This window comes from Bidens hawaiensis, unplaced genomic scaffold (genome assembly GCF_021521415.1).
Source record: "Bidens hawaiensis isolate Kalapana, Puna unplaced genomic scaffold, B.hawaiensis_p1.1 tig00040684_1, whole genome shotgun sequence".
NCBI lineage: Eukaryota > Viridiplantae > Streptophyta > Magnoliopsida > Asterales > Asteraceae > Bidens > Bidens hawaiensis.
Genome location: NW_027505674.1, coordinates 37136 through 51345, shown reverse-complemented (window position 1 = coordinate 51345; position 14210 = coordinate 37136). Strand labels below are relative to the sequence as shown.

At 46.9% G+C, this 14210-nt stretch overlaps 1 pseudogene; it reads right to left on the bottom strand.

The window, feature by feature from the left end:
• Positions 1–1936: 1936 nt before the first annotated feature.
• Positions 1937–2335, bottom strand: LOC143614663 (protein S40-4 pseudogene; annotated as a pseudogene).
• Between the last annotated feature and the right edge of the window lie 11875 nt (positions 2336–14210).

Below are 14210 nucleotides of genomic sequence, written 5' to 3'. Positions count from 1 at the left end.
TAAATTTGGGTTACGGCCTTACGGGTCGTCTTATGGTTGACCCAAACTATGTATATGCGGATTATGATTAAAGTCTTTGTCAAGAATAAAAATATGGGTCATGCTGGGTTCCACAATTCACTCTGTCAACACAACACGATTCACACCCCTACCTGATATTGGACCCAGCCCAATGTGAATGCAATTTGGCCCAATTTCAGTAAGCCGAAAACAAAAGCTAGCCATTTGGGTTAAGGTCCATCAGCTTCATAACAATAGTAAATAGAATGATCACCTATAAGGCTACAACAACCTAGTTCTTAGGTTCGTGGTTCAAGTTCGTTTCATATGTTTTCGGGTGTCAAGTTTTGGTTTTGTTTTTCTTTGTAGTATTCTGACTAGTTTACTATTCAGGGTTTAGTTTTCATAAAAATTTAGTTTGATAAAGAAAATAATAAGTAATCCTCTTCTTCTAATTATTTGCTCTATAGTAAAACATAGTAACATACACACATATACAGTGAATTGAAAGAGTAAAGAATCTATTTTAATTTTGTTTTATTTTAATTTATCGTTTAATTAATCATAGATTTTGGCACTGGCCTTCTTTCCGGTAGTGATGACCCACAAATCCACAATCAATGTTGGTCCTACTGGGCCTGGGTCAATATGGGCCCACTTGTAGCGTAATCTACATTTGTCTTCACAAATTATAGAGCATCATGTCCACGTCTAAAGTACCAATGTACCATGTTTGGTCCTTATATCTCCGTTTTTATTAAGTATTTTTTTTTTCAAATAAAAAGTTAACTACAAAACATAAAGGCCTTGTTGGAAGACCTCCATTGCCTACGAGCTAAAAGACAATTCTCTAACGAAGTTTTTGAATTTCTATATACAATGTCGACGCTACATCTTAACGGAGTGTTGGGTTTCTGGTGTGTATCGTGCCCGATAACCTATACCTCAAGGGAGTGCTTGTATTTTGGAAGGAATTCATCCTGATTGTTTCCACATGTGAAACATATTTTTTGATATATAGAGTCAACTTGTTAATTGAATTTAGAGTTTTGAGTTCAAATAGATATAGTTAAGATAGAGGTTGAAGATTATTATGGTAAGTATAAATAGAGGTTTAGTGTATGGTTATTTTTGTTATTATTATCTCACACACAAAACACAAAACACATTATGTGTTATTATTACTTTTACTCATCTTTGCTAGAGTAGTATCACACTTTAGTTCTGAAGTTTAGTACAATTTTTGCTTTGAATGATGTCAAAGAGACAAAGATGACCACTATCATGTTACTGGTTGTTGGGGCCTTGGAGGTGTGTTGTTGAAGCATGATTTTTAGTGGAACCTTTTGGCTTTTTCCAACCAAATTGATCAAAAGGGTGGACAACATAGTACTTGACTACTTGTTCATGTTCTTGATCTTGTTTCATCCAAACCATGCATGAAAAAAGTTTAACTGAATCTCTGATGATCCAATTCAGCAATGATAACAACTCAAGCATGTGCGTTGTACCTTAATATCCAAGTTATCAAACTCATTATGTACACAAACATCCAACTTTTTTACTTTTTTTTTCTTCCAAAAATGAGACCACATTCACACGAGTGATAAATTATACGGGTATTGACGTATCATGCTATATCACATATATGGTATGTGAATAAGGCTTATACAATTTTTTTTTTAAAATTAAATAAGTTTATACGAATATTTATACAAATCATTTGTGAAAATTATGCTTTCCATTCAGTTATACTGAAAGCGACTAATATAACAGTAGTGTGTAAACCTTATACAAATACAATCCGTATAATAAACAAGGGTACGTGTGTATTTATTTCAACAAATTTAAAAGTCATGTCTAGCTAGCTAAAACACAGTTAAAAAACAACTAACACGTACATAACGTTATATTTATTACCATTAGAAAAATGTTACTAATCTTCAAACCCCGTTATTTCCCACACTGCGTTTCTAACTCTCCTCAAATCTCTTCCTTTCAAAGTCCTCCCGATCCCTTCATGAACCGAAAACGACGCGTTTCGCCTCCTCGCCAGCAACTCATGCGGCGGAATTCGATCATTAACCGACTTATTATCATTATTAATATTATTATCTTCATAATCCTCACTCCCTTTCAGTATCTTAGACTCACCTTTCTTTACCGAAGGCCTTTTCGTTATCCGTGAAGACGACACAGTTTTAGGCAACTCCATGGACACGTTCCACACGTCCGATTCGTCTAGCTCAAATAGCGAATCGGTCCCGATAATACCAACACCGTTCATTTCGCCTAGGTAGTTTGGTTTAACAAAGTAAGTCTTTGATGCTGCCATTGAAACAAATTTGTTTATACAAATGATGAATAATATCGAAGAGATCGTGTTAATTAGTGTGGTTTCATACTTTTATATATATATATATATAGGCTTCAATGTTTGAATGTGTTTGGATATTACGTGGCGTGATGTGATTGGGTGGGTCAAGTGGTTCCTAGTCTCCTACATATTTGTTTTCCAGTCTTATCCGAATTTGGTTGATTTAAACACGGCACGTGTCATACTTGGTTAAATAAGTTGGATTCGTGGACTGGGGTAAAAATGTAAATTGGTTATTATGGACCAATTTATGGTTATCAAGTTTGTCGCGACTCGGGGATGTGCTGGTTGCTTCTCTAGCACATGGATAAGGATCAGCACACGTGTGCCTTTGGTCATTGTTCCACATGGGATGTACGTTAGTTGAACATGTACTAGTGTCAAGTGAGGACAGACCCATTGGTTTCGCTTGTGAGTTGTAATTTTGTTTGTTGTATTAGATTGTGGTAAAGATGCAGGGTTGTTATACGTTCATACGACTTGTACAGACATCACGTGCATTGCATATTGAAGAGGTAGGTCCCAGCAGAGCCCAGTTGGACCCGCAAGACTCACCTTGAATAGGGACGTCTGCGCAATGACCAACTGCTCCAGCAGGACCCACCATGCTCAGAGAACCTTACGCGCAGTACGCCAGCTGTACCCGCAGGGAAAGCCTCCCAATGGTGAAGTACCCCGCCTGTTCCCGCAGCTGCGGATACAAGCCATCAGGGAAGGCTACCCGCACTAACAGCAAGGCTACACGCACAAGGCATTCGCTACTTCAGTAGTCACATGAAGGAATGAACAAGGCGGGAATACTCCCGCCTAAATGAGCCAGTCCGTATGCTTCTGGAAGGTCTTTCGTACTATACCTACTAAGGTATGGGCGGAACAGACAATTTGACCAGAGCAGCCCATGAACCAATCACAGGGTGACAGCTCACCGACAACAATACGAGGAGGAGCACCCTATAGTACTGTTTGTCACTATTAGCCGCCGCCTACTCACCAACCCTACGATGGGACGTGCGCAGCCCACAGTTGGTGGAACAGTGCGTAGCCGGCAGTAAAGGAACAGTATACAGCCGACCTTTACTGTTGGCCGTAGCCTATCCACCAACCAGCATGGCCTGTGCGTAGTCCACTGTTGGTGGAACAGGAATACTATTCAGCCGGCTGTACCTTCTAGGAAACCTACCTTCGGCTATAAATACTCCAACACCTTGGAATGGTAAGGATCATCTGATATCTCAATATTATCTAGCAATCTCTTAATATACACTTATATTCAGAGCAATCTAGTCTGATTCTCACGCCGGAGGGTGGTCACAAGGAGGAACCCCCCCCCCCTTCTCAGTGACGAGCTTACGGTGTCTGTTTTGCAGGTCCCCTGAAGAACAACCTTCTCTGCTAGACCTCATCCTCGTGGGAAACATTACTTAACCCCCAGATTATCTATAATCTGCCCAGGGTTCACTTAGTGTTTCTTCATTGGCGTCATCCGTGCATAAAGCTAGAACGAATTCTTAGTTTTTTCAAAGTTTCTGAAGAAATGGTTAACGTTACTCCGGTCCCAAGACCAGTAAGTGACCAAGAAACCCCGGTGACCACAACCCCAGTAACTGGGAACACCGGCGGTTATACAAATCTTACGAACACTACCCCGGCTACCCAAGCCGGGGCAAGTGCAGTAAATATTCCACTGGGGTTCACTGATGCCCAGTTGGAAAAACGAACGAGGGTCCCTCGCTAAACACTAGATCAAGTGAAGGCGTGGGCCGAAGCACGTCAGAGAGAGTTCCAAGCTGAATTGGATGAACGCCTGCGTTCAGTTCAACAGGCTGACGAATTCGGCAGTACTCGCCAACATCTCAATATGAACAGTGAATGCGAGTACTCAGACGACGAGAGGGAAGAATCCGATACCGACGCAAACCCTCGCCATAAGGCGAAAGGGAAGCGTAAGGAAACGGACTTCCAACCGAAAAGGAATTTTGGGGAAGCTTTTAAACCAACAAATGCGGAGAGAAACCCGCGTGACTTCTCCAAAACCTTTAGACCAACTGCTACAAATGCAGGAAAGTCAAAGTTCGCAAGGGACATTGCGGAAGCAATCGCCCCGAGAAGTGCCAAACAAATGTCCAACATTGGCACTTATGATGGTCTGTCCGACCCAGACGACCACTTGAACAGATTCATTGCGGGGGCAACCGTCAGTAATTGGACGGAACCCACGTGGTGTTATATGTTCCAGATGACTCTGGTTGGAGCGGCCAGGGCATGGTTCGATCGTTTGCCGGTCCACCACATTTATGATTGGGCGGACTTTCAGAATAAGTTCAGCCAGCACTTCAGCCAGCAGAGGAAATATACTGAAGAACAGTGGACGATCCTCAACTGCGTTAGAGAGGAGGATGAATCTTTACTAGACTTCATCACCCGCTTCAACTCCAAAAAGCTAAGTCTCGGCAACATAAGTGAAGATCTTGTTCGCGCCGCTTTCATCCAAGGCGCCGAATACCCAGAGCTTATCCGCACATTGACGGGTAAGGATGGCATGCCATCAACATGGGATGCCATCATGACGGCGGCAAAGCGCTTTGCCGAGACGGAGAAGCAACTGGGAAGGGATCTTCCCCATAGTACACACCTCTACACGCAGAGGACAAGAGAGAACAATGTTCGGATCGCCCCGCAGAACAAAAAGAGGAAGCTAGGTATCTGGCAGTCAAGGGTAAACTTTGACACCTCATCCAGCTCTCACCCTCTTGTTGGCGGAAGAAATCACACACACCCTTCAAGCCAAAAGCACCGGTGGACGCCACTTACCAAAAGCGTCACGGAGATATTTGCCACTGAAAAGCTACCATGGCCAAAAGCTCCAATGATCCGGCAACGACCTAATGCGGATCAGAGTAAATCCTGTGACTTCCACGGGACAAAAGGTCATAGTACGGAAGAGTGTACATCCTTGAAGGATATTATTGAAGCATTCGTCAAGGATGGAAGACTGGCACACCTGGTGGCATCAATCAAGAAGGGAGGAAGGAACGACAACCGGTACCGAGGCAACGGACGAAAGCCCGTTGACATCAGCATCAACATGGTTCATGGTAAGATCAGAGGAAGAAAAAGGCGAACGACAGAACCATGTGCGTGGAAGGAAGCTGAAGTGCGCTTCCCGCGAGTGCCAGGAGGACCCAGCAAAGAAGGCCCTATCGTCATCAAAAGCCAGCTGGGGCACTACATCACTTCTCGCACTCTTGCTGACAACGGCGCCTCGTCAACGGTGATGTACAGGCAGTTCTTCGACAAGCTAGATGACGAAGACAAGGAACGCCTGGAAACGATCTGCGCCTCGATGGAAGGGTTTGATGGCAGCACAAACACCCCCCTGGGTATCCTATCTTTCCCCGTCACTCTTACGGATGGGAAACACTCCCGCACAGAAGATGTGGACTTTGTCGTGATGAGGAAGCCACACCACACATACGACATCCTCTTCGGGAGAGACGGGATGGCAAGATTCAACGCCGTGGTATCCTCAGTCCACGGCATGATGGGATGGCCAACAGCTGAGGGTGTAGCGATGATCACCGGCATTCCCCAGGTATGCATCGCATCTGTCTCATCTAAACCCAAACCAAAGATGGCTAAACCAACCATCACCGAACCAGAAAGATGGGCCTTCAACGGCAAGTACCCTGACCAGGCCGTCACCATTGGCCCAACAATTGTTGATCCCACACGCACCTTACTCAAGCGCTTATTACAAAAAAACGCTAACATCTTCGCGTGGACACCAGCTGACATGACTGGTGTACCCCGAAGTAAGGCAGAGCATAGGCTCAAATGCGATCCGGCTGCTACGCCGATCGTACAAAAGCGCAGAGTAATGGGGCCAGAACAAACTAACGCGTGTATAACCCAAGTCAAGGAACTCCTTGACGCAGGAATCGTACGCGTTAGTAGATATCAAACTTGGGTTGCAAATCCCGTTATGGTACCGAAGAATAACAAACAATGGCGCATGTGCATAGATTTCAAGGACTTGAACAAAGCATGCCCCAAAGATTGTTATCCGTTACCCGAAATTGATCTTAAGGTGGACTCGTTGGCACCGTTCCGCCTTAAATGCTTCCTGGACGCGTATAAGGGGTACCAACAAATCCACATGGCCGTTGATGATCAGGACAAAACCGCTTTTCGGACGCCCGATGGCACATTTTGTTACCAAATGATGCCATTCGGACTTAAGAATGCCGGGTCCACATACCAACGCCTGATGGACAACCAGTTTCATGCCCAAATTGGGAGGAACTTGGAAGTCTACATGGATGACTTGGTCATCAAAAGCCCTGACCCAGAAGCGATGTTGAAAGACATCGAATAGACTTTCAACACGCTCAGGAAGATAAACATGAAGCTCAACCCGAGCAAGTGTGCCTTTGGAATGGAAGAAGGGAAGTTCTTGGGGGTCATCGTCACTAAAGATGGCTTTAGAGCGAACCCTGAAAAGGTCGAAGCCATTATCAAAATGGAATCACCTACTACCATCAAACAGGCTCAGACACTGAATGGACGACTAGTGGCACTTAATCGCTTTTTGGCAAACCACGCAGAAAAGTCGTTTCCCTTCGTGTCAACGTTGAGAAACTGTTTAAAGAAAACGCACTTCCGCTGGACACCAGAAGCGGAAGCAGCTTTTCAGGAGATTCGGTCACGCTTGATCGAACTCCCAACGCTCACAGCACCAAAAGCGGGAGAGGAGTTAATCCTATACCTTTCCGCAACAGATAGAGCAACCGGGGCAGTCCTGCTAGTAGAGCGAAAAGGCATCCAGATACCAATCTATTATGTCAGCCGTATCCTAACAGACGTAGAAACCCGGTACTCTACCCTCGAAAAATTAGTCTTAGCACTTATACACGCTTCACGCAGGTTAAGACGATATTTCCAGGGTCACCCAATCACCATTCTCTCTAACTTCAAACTTGCAAACGTTCTAGGCAAACCCGAGTTATCGGGACGCCTAGCCAAATGGGCAATTGAGTTGGGGGAATACGCGATAAAGTATAAGCCAAGACCAGCCATATAAGGTCAGGTTCTGGCCGACTTTATTGCAGAATTGCCTGCATCGCGGGAAAAAGAGTGCCAGGAAGAGGCTCAACCCTCTCCAGCACAAGACATCAATGATGTCTGGCGACTCTACACTGATGGAGCAGCCAGTAACGAGGGTTCAGGCGCAGGGCTGAAACTAACCAACCCAGCAGGCCAAGAATACACTTACGCTATTCGACTGGATTTCCCAAGTACGAATAACGAAGCCGAGTATGAGGCATTCTTGGCTGGGCTGAGAATTGCGCGTAAAATGGGAGTAAAAAACTTGGAAGCCCACGTGGATTCCATGTTAGTAGCCAATCAAATCAACGGGACGTACACGGCCGTGAACGACACAATGGCCCTGTACCTCGCACAAGCAAAATCCCTTATGCGCGATTTCAACGACTGCAAAGTCATACACGTCAAGCGAAGTGAAAACAAATCTGCGGATGCGTTAAGCAAGCTTGCATCATTAGCCTTCACCCACTTAGGAAAGGATATCCGCATTGAACTCCTCGAGACACCTTCGGTCCCGCACAAGGAAATTTGTGTCATCCAAACCGGCACGGAGACGTGGATGACACCAATAATAAAATACCTTGCGGCAGGTACACTGCCAGAGTCAAAAGCACAGGCAAGAAAACTACGCTGTAAAGCACTGAATTATCAACTCATCGATGACATTCTTTACAGGCGTAACTTTCTTGGCCCACTTTTGAGATGCGTGGACAACCAAGATGCTGACTACCTCCTAAGGAAAGTACACGAAGGCATCTGTGGAATACACGCAGGTCCCCGCGCTGTTGTAGCTAAGCTAAATAACGCGGGATACTTTTGGCCGGGGATGCATACGGATGCGCTGGCATACATCAGAAAATGTAGGTCTTGCCAGCTCTACGCACCCAACACGCACCGCCCGAAGAATGAACTTGTTCCAGTCACCTCTTCATGGCCATTTCAGAAGTGGGCCATCGATGTGACAGGCCCATTTCCTACAGCAGCAGGAAATGTTCAGTTCCTAGTGGTAGCCATCGACTACTTCACCAAGTGGATAGAAGCAAAACCTTTAGCCCAAACAACCGCGAAACATATCAAAAAATTTATTTGGGAATTTATTATTTGTCGTTTTGGACTTCCACAGAATTTGGTGAGCGATAACGGCACCAACTTTGCTGACAGGAAGCTACAACAGTGGCTGAAAGAACTTCAAATCACCCACACCTTTACCTCAGTGGCACACCCGCAAGGTAATGGTGAGGTGGAAAGAGCAAATAAGAGCATCGTCGAAGGCATAAAGAAAAGACTCTTGGAACATAGATCAGGCTGGGTGGACGAGCTTCCGCACGTCCTTTGGGCAAACAGAACGCTGAAGAAGGCCAGTACGGGAGAAACCCCGTTCAGTCTCACTTATGGCACTGAAGCCATGGTCCCGGTCGAAATTGGTTTACCCTCACCAAGGGTCTTGATTCAGCCAGAAGACAATGATGCGGAAAGACGGTTGGACCTTATGCTAACAGAGGAACGCAGAGACTTAGCCGCAGTGCGTGAAGAAAACTACAAGCGACAAATGCAAAAGTACTACAACACGCGGGTAAAACTCTGCAACTTCAATATAGGAGACTACATACTGCGTAACAACGAGGCTTCGAACCAAGAACGCCCAGGAAAGCTGGCCCCGGTCTGGGAAGGGCCATACATTATCAAAGAAGTCCTGGGAAAGGGCGCATACCGGCTCGAAAGGCTCGATGGCACTCCCATCCCAAGAACATGGAATGGAGCTCAATTACGCAAATGTTATATGTAGATCAATTCCAAATTTGTAAAGAAAAGGCCTAGAGCCACTTCTAATGGAAATGATTCTCCTTTCACAATGTGTTGATAGCCTTACCTTTATACTTATGAACTTCCCACACTGGTGCCGGTATTCACCGCATAAAGGGGGGAAGAAGTAAGTCGTTACGTGTGGAAGACGGCAAAACCCGCATAAACACAACGCTAAAAATAAGGAAAACCTACACGCAGGTCAGATGTAAGTAAAGTTTAGCCATCCTTGTAAGTGTAATTGACGGTCTTACCCGCACAATCACGAACAAGGAAGCAAAACTTCAACCTATCTACCACGTTCAAAGGTTAACTTATTCTGAACACTTAGAAAATTTCAAAGGAAAAGATGAGAAAAACTTCCACGCAGGTCAGATATAAGTAAAGTTAAGCCATCCTACTAAGTGTAAGTGACGGTCATACCCGCACAATCATGAAAGAGGAAGCGAAACAAACTTATAACTTACCACGTTAAAAAGTTAACTTATCAAAGTACTAAAGGAATTGCTAAGTTAGATCAAAACATGCGTAAAATAAACAAGGCAAAGAACTAACACAATCTTTATTTCATCAAAATTCAAATATTACAAAGAGCTATACAAAAGCAAAAATCTACGCTAATGGTGGAAAGGGATCTTCAGAATCAAGCTTCAGGACCACTTCCACTTTGACCCGCTCCATCAGTAGAGCGTGGTGGTTCAAGGAAAGCTTTAAGGATAGCTAGCCCATCATCAGCAGCAGCGACTTCGTTCACCTTCTCCACCACCGGATGCGGGAAGGCGGCATACTGATTCACTGCTTGGTCGTAAACAGCTTCAGTATCAACATTGTACAAAGGGAAGTTGGAAGACGGGATGCCTTTCTCAACGAACCCTAGACCAAGCAGGAAGCCGGCCTTTTCCCCATCCTCATGAGAAGCGTTGAGGGCTGCGCTCATAGCATCGTCATAAGACGTCTCTGAGAAGACCCGATGCACAACCTACAAGAAAATATACAAGTATCAGAACCCTTTCTACTTACAAAGAAAAGCGTAAAGACATGAAAAGCTTACCTGAGACAACGCTTCTCGAAGAAGCCATTCTTTGGCAACCAGAGCTTCTTGGAGGGCAGCTTGAGCTTCGTTACGGGCGCGTTCGGCTTCACTCTTGTTGAGGTTGGCAAGCAACACTTCTTTAGCCGCAGCCTCTTCGACGCCCTTTAGCTTCCGCTCAGTATGGTCAAGCACCCCCTCTGGTCCAAGATCTCCTGGAGCTTTTTGGCGTCTTCCATCGCCAAGGCATCATGAGCCTGCTGGAGAGCCTCTAATTTGGCTTTAAGCTCTTCATTCTCCACGCGTAGAGGCTCAGCAACAGCTTCAGCCTTGGTGGCCCTCTCGGTTGCGTTCCTCGCAGTTTCCTTAGCCAGCCGAAGCTGTTCATTAACAGCTTGGGCAGCCTTGGAACGGGCCTCGAGTCGAGCCTGAACTTCAACCTCGAGGGCCTTGAAGGCCTTCTCCTTTTCCGCAGCCACTGCGGAAAGCCTTTGGTTCTCCTCCCGGACAGCCCGCGCCTGAGCCACTTCTTTAAGGCGAGCTGCTTTTAACTTGTCGTTTTCACGACAAAGCAGCTCGACGCGCGGCTGCATCCGGGCCAGGAGAACCCGATGCTCATTGGTTAGCCTACCCTCCTGGTAGCTAGCCATGGCTTCCCCCAACGCACCACTAGGAGCAGCGTGACGAGCCCATTCCACGCACTCCACAGGGGTGCGAAGGGTTGTTCCTCGGCGAATGTTCCATCGTGGAACATACACTTCATTGGAATCCGACACTGCAAAAAACATAAAGCAGTTAGGAAAAGATGATAAAGAAAAAATATATATATAATGGGCCAAAAGAACCCTACGCACCTGTAGGGTCAATTACAGGCCGATAGCCGCCAAACCCATCACCTGAACCCAAGGGAAAGCCATCCAAGAGGTCAGGCAGATGGGAAGGAGGCAGAGGTTGGCGAAAAGCCCCATGCATACCTGACGGATCGGCCGTCGTTGCCGATGACGGAGGCATGGCAGAAGCCGCCGCTGTCGTCGCCGCGGAATCCGCAGCAAAAGTAACCGCCGGCTCGGTGAAAGATGCGGTAAAAATAGCACTCACGGCCGGCGGTGACGTCATCACAGCTGGAACAGTCGGCTCAAGGGAGTGAGCAACTGAACCAGCGGAAGCAGGCGCAGGCGCCTGGGTCGTCGCCTCAGGTAGGCTGACCGGGCCTACCGTCATTAGCGGGAAGGTGCTACTCTGCACTCCACCCTGGAATGCGTCAACATCCACGCCTGCACAAAGAAGATAAGTGTTAAATGATATTAAGCTATGAAGATAAAAGCTAAAGGAAGTTGTACTTACGGGTTTTCTTGAGCCGAAAGGTACGGAGAGGCGGGGACGAACCCGATGGAGCCGGCCTCTTTGCGCCGCTCACCGTCGTCTTCTTGGGCTCTCCGGAGGTGACAGTCGCAGCCTCCGGAGCGGTGGTCTTATCACCACCGGGATTCCCCGCCACCTCTTCGCTCTCGGTCTCCGAATCAGACCGAGGCGCCGGATCGGCAGTGGAGGCCACCTTCTCCTTCCCCTTCCCGCCGGCAGCCTTCTTCTTCCGCACCAACGGAGGACCATCTGCGGATTCCTCATCAGAACATACGATTAAAGGAATTCCAGCAGAGGTTTCAACATTGAGGGGTCGAGGGTCGAATAGCGCCTTACCTGGCCGCCTGGCGCTAAGGATCTCGTGGCCTAGCGGATAGACCTCCACGAACCGATCCGCAGTTTGTTCTAGGATGGGCAGCTCGTTCTCGTCTAGAGCGCGAGTACCCATCCGAACGGGACCGTCAGCCTCCCGCGGGTTCAGGAGCGACTGCAAGTCGTTCCCCTCTGAAATAAACAGGAAAAAAGTTAGAAGAAATTCAGAATCAACAAAAAGAAACAAAGCATACCGTAAGGGACAGAGTTCGAACCGTATTCGAGGACGATCGGGATCTTATGCGCATCCGCAGCCTTCCACACCCGGGTCATCCCCAGCATCACCATCCCGGACTCCGCAAACCGGTAAACCGGAGATTGGACTTGGGATATCTTCGAAAACCATTCCGCCTCCTCGTAGTTGGAGGCGTGAAGGCTAGGAAGTGCTTGCCCATTTTTGAATTTCATGGCAAGGGGGATGGCGCGAGCGGATATGAAGAAGAACTCCCGCTTCCACGAGCGAAGACTGCGCTCGGATGCGCAGATCTTCAAACCCTTAATCCGGGTTATCAACGTGTACCACCCCTGGATGCACCTCCAAGTATAGAAGGTCATCAGGCGGTCCACATAGGGCTCAATGCCCAGAATCCGGCACACCCACTCGAAGTGCCGAATCTTGGCAATCGCCATCGGGTGCACCTCGGTCAGGTGCACACCGTGCCTCTCAAGGACACGGTAAACAAACTTTGTCAATGGGAACCTAAGATTCCCATAAACAAAGAATGCAGCATAAACCCCGATCTTGCCTCTGGGGGCATCATACACCGTCTGGTGGGGTTCAGGAAACTCAGGCTCGAGAGACTCGAGCATGAACTTCCTGACGATGTAATGATACAGATCGCCAGGCAAAGCACACTGGCACTCGCCAGCGGTACTCTTGTCATCGGCTGTAGAATCGAGATCACGAGACGACATCTTGCAAAAGAAAGAAGAAAACGATTTCGGGAGAATGCTTGCCTGAAAAGGTGAGTATTCGCCGAAAATCGCTTAGAAGATGAAGAGAAGAGTGAAAGTGTGGATTACAAAGAACCCTCTCCCCCTTTATATACTAATCGCAATTAATGCGATGCATTTAATGCGGAAGAGAGAGAAATCGAAGGTGCAATGAAACAATGACACATGGCAAAAAGCAAGCTGGCAACAGCTGTTGATAGGACGCATACCATTAATTTCACGGCCACGCGCCCGAAAAATCGCGCCCACGCGCCTGAAAAAGCGTCTGGAATGACCATGTACTGTCACGTCACCATAACTTCTTGCACGTCCTGACACAGTCAGAAGAAACCGTCGCACGACGTTTCAGAGAATTGGACTGTTCTTATCCTTCCACCAACTCTTCGAATTTCAAAATTCAAAATTCAAAAAGATTCAAAAGTAAGCGGGAAATACCCCTTACCTTGGCAACCAAGTAACCGTAAGACGGATGCGGGTACAGTGTTAAGGCAAAACCCTTCACATACTTAGCACCCGCAGGGAATTGACGCCAGGAATACCTTGGAAGTAAAGTAACCGTAAGACAAGTGCGGGTACAGTGTCAAGGCAAAACCCTTCACATACTTAGCACTCTGCAGGGAATTCAAACCAAGAAGGATCTTCTGGGCCATGCTTGCGGAAACGGGAGTAACATCCCCGCATGACGGGAACGTCGAGAACTATATTGTTCGAAACTCCATGATGGGATTGGTGGTTTTAGCATAATTGATCAGTATGTTGAAAACTACCAAAACACCATGGAGAATCCACAAGTGGGACTCAACGCTCCTGACGTACGAGGAGGTTACAAACCTACCCGCTTCACACCCAAAGATCAAGCAGAAAAGTCGGGAATTTCTGCGTGACATCAGGAAAACCGCGGGAAGAATCACCACGGAAAACCTAAAAACTAAACCCTTTTCAAAAACCCCTTGCTAAGTCCAAAAGTTCACCTCACTTATTAATAATTCATGAGAAGAACATTGGACTGGGGGGACTTGAAGAGGTAGGTCCCAGCAGAGCCCAGTTGGACCCGCAAGACTCACCTTGAAAAGGGACGTCTGCGCAATGACCAACTGCTCCAGCAGGACCCACCATGCTCAGAGAACCTTACGCGCAGTACGCCAGCTGTACCCGCAGGGAAAGCCTCCCAATGGTGAAGTACCCCGCCTGTTCCCGCAGCTGCGGATA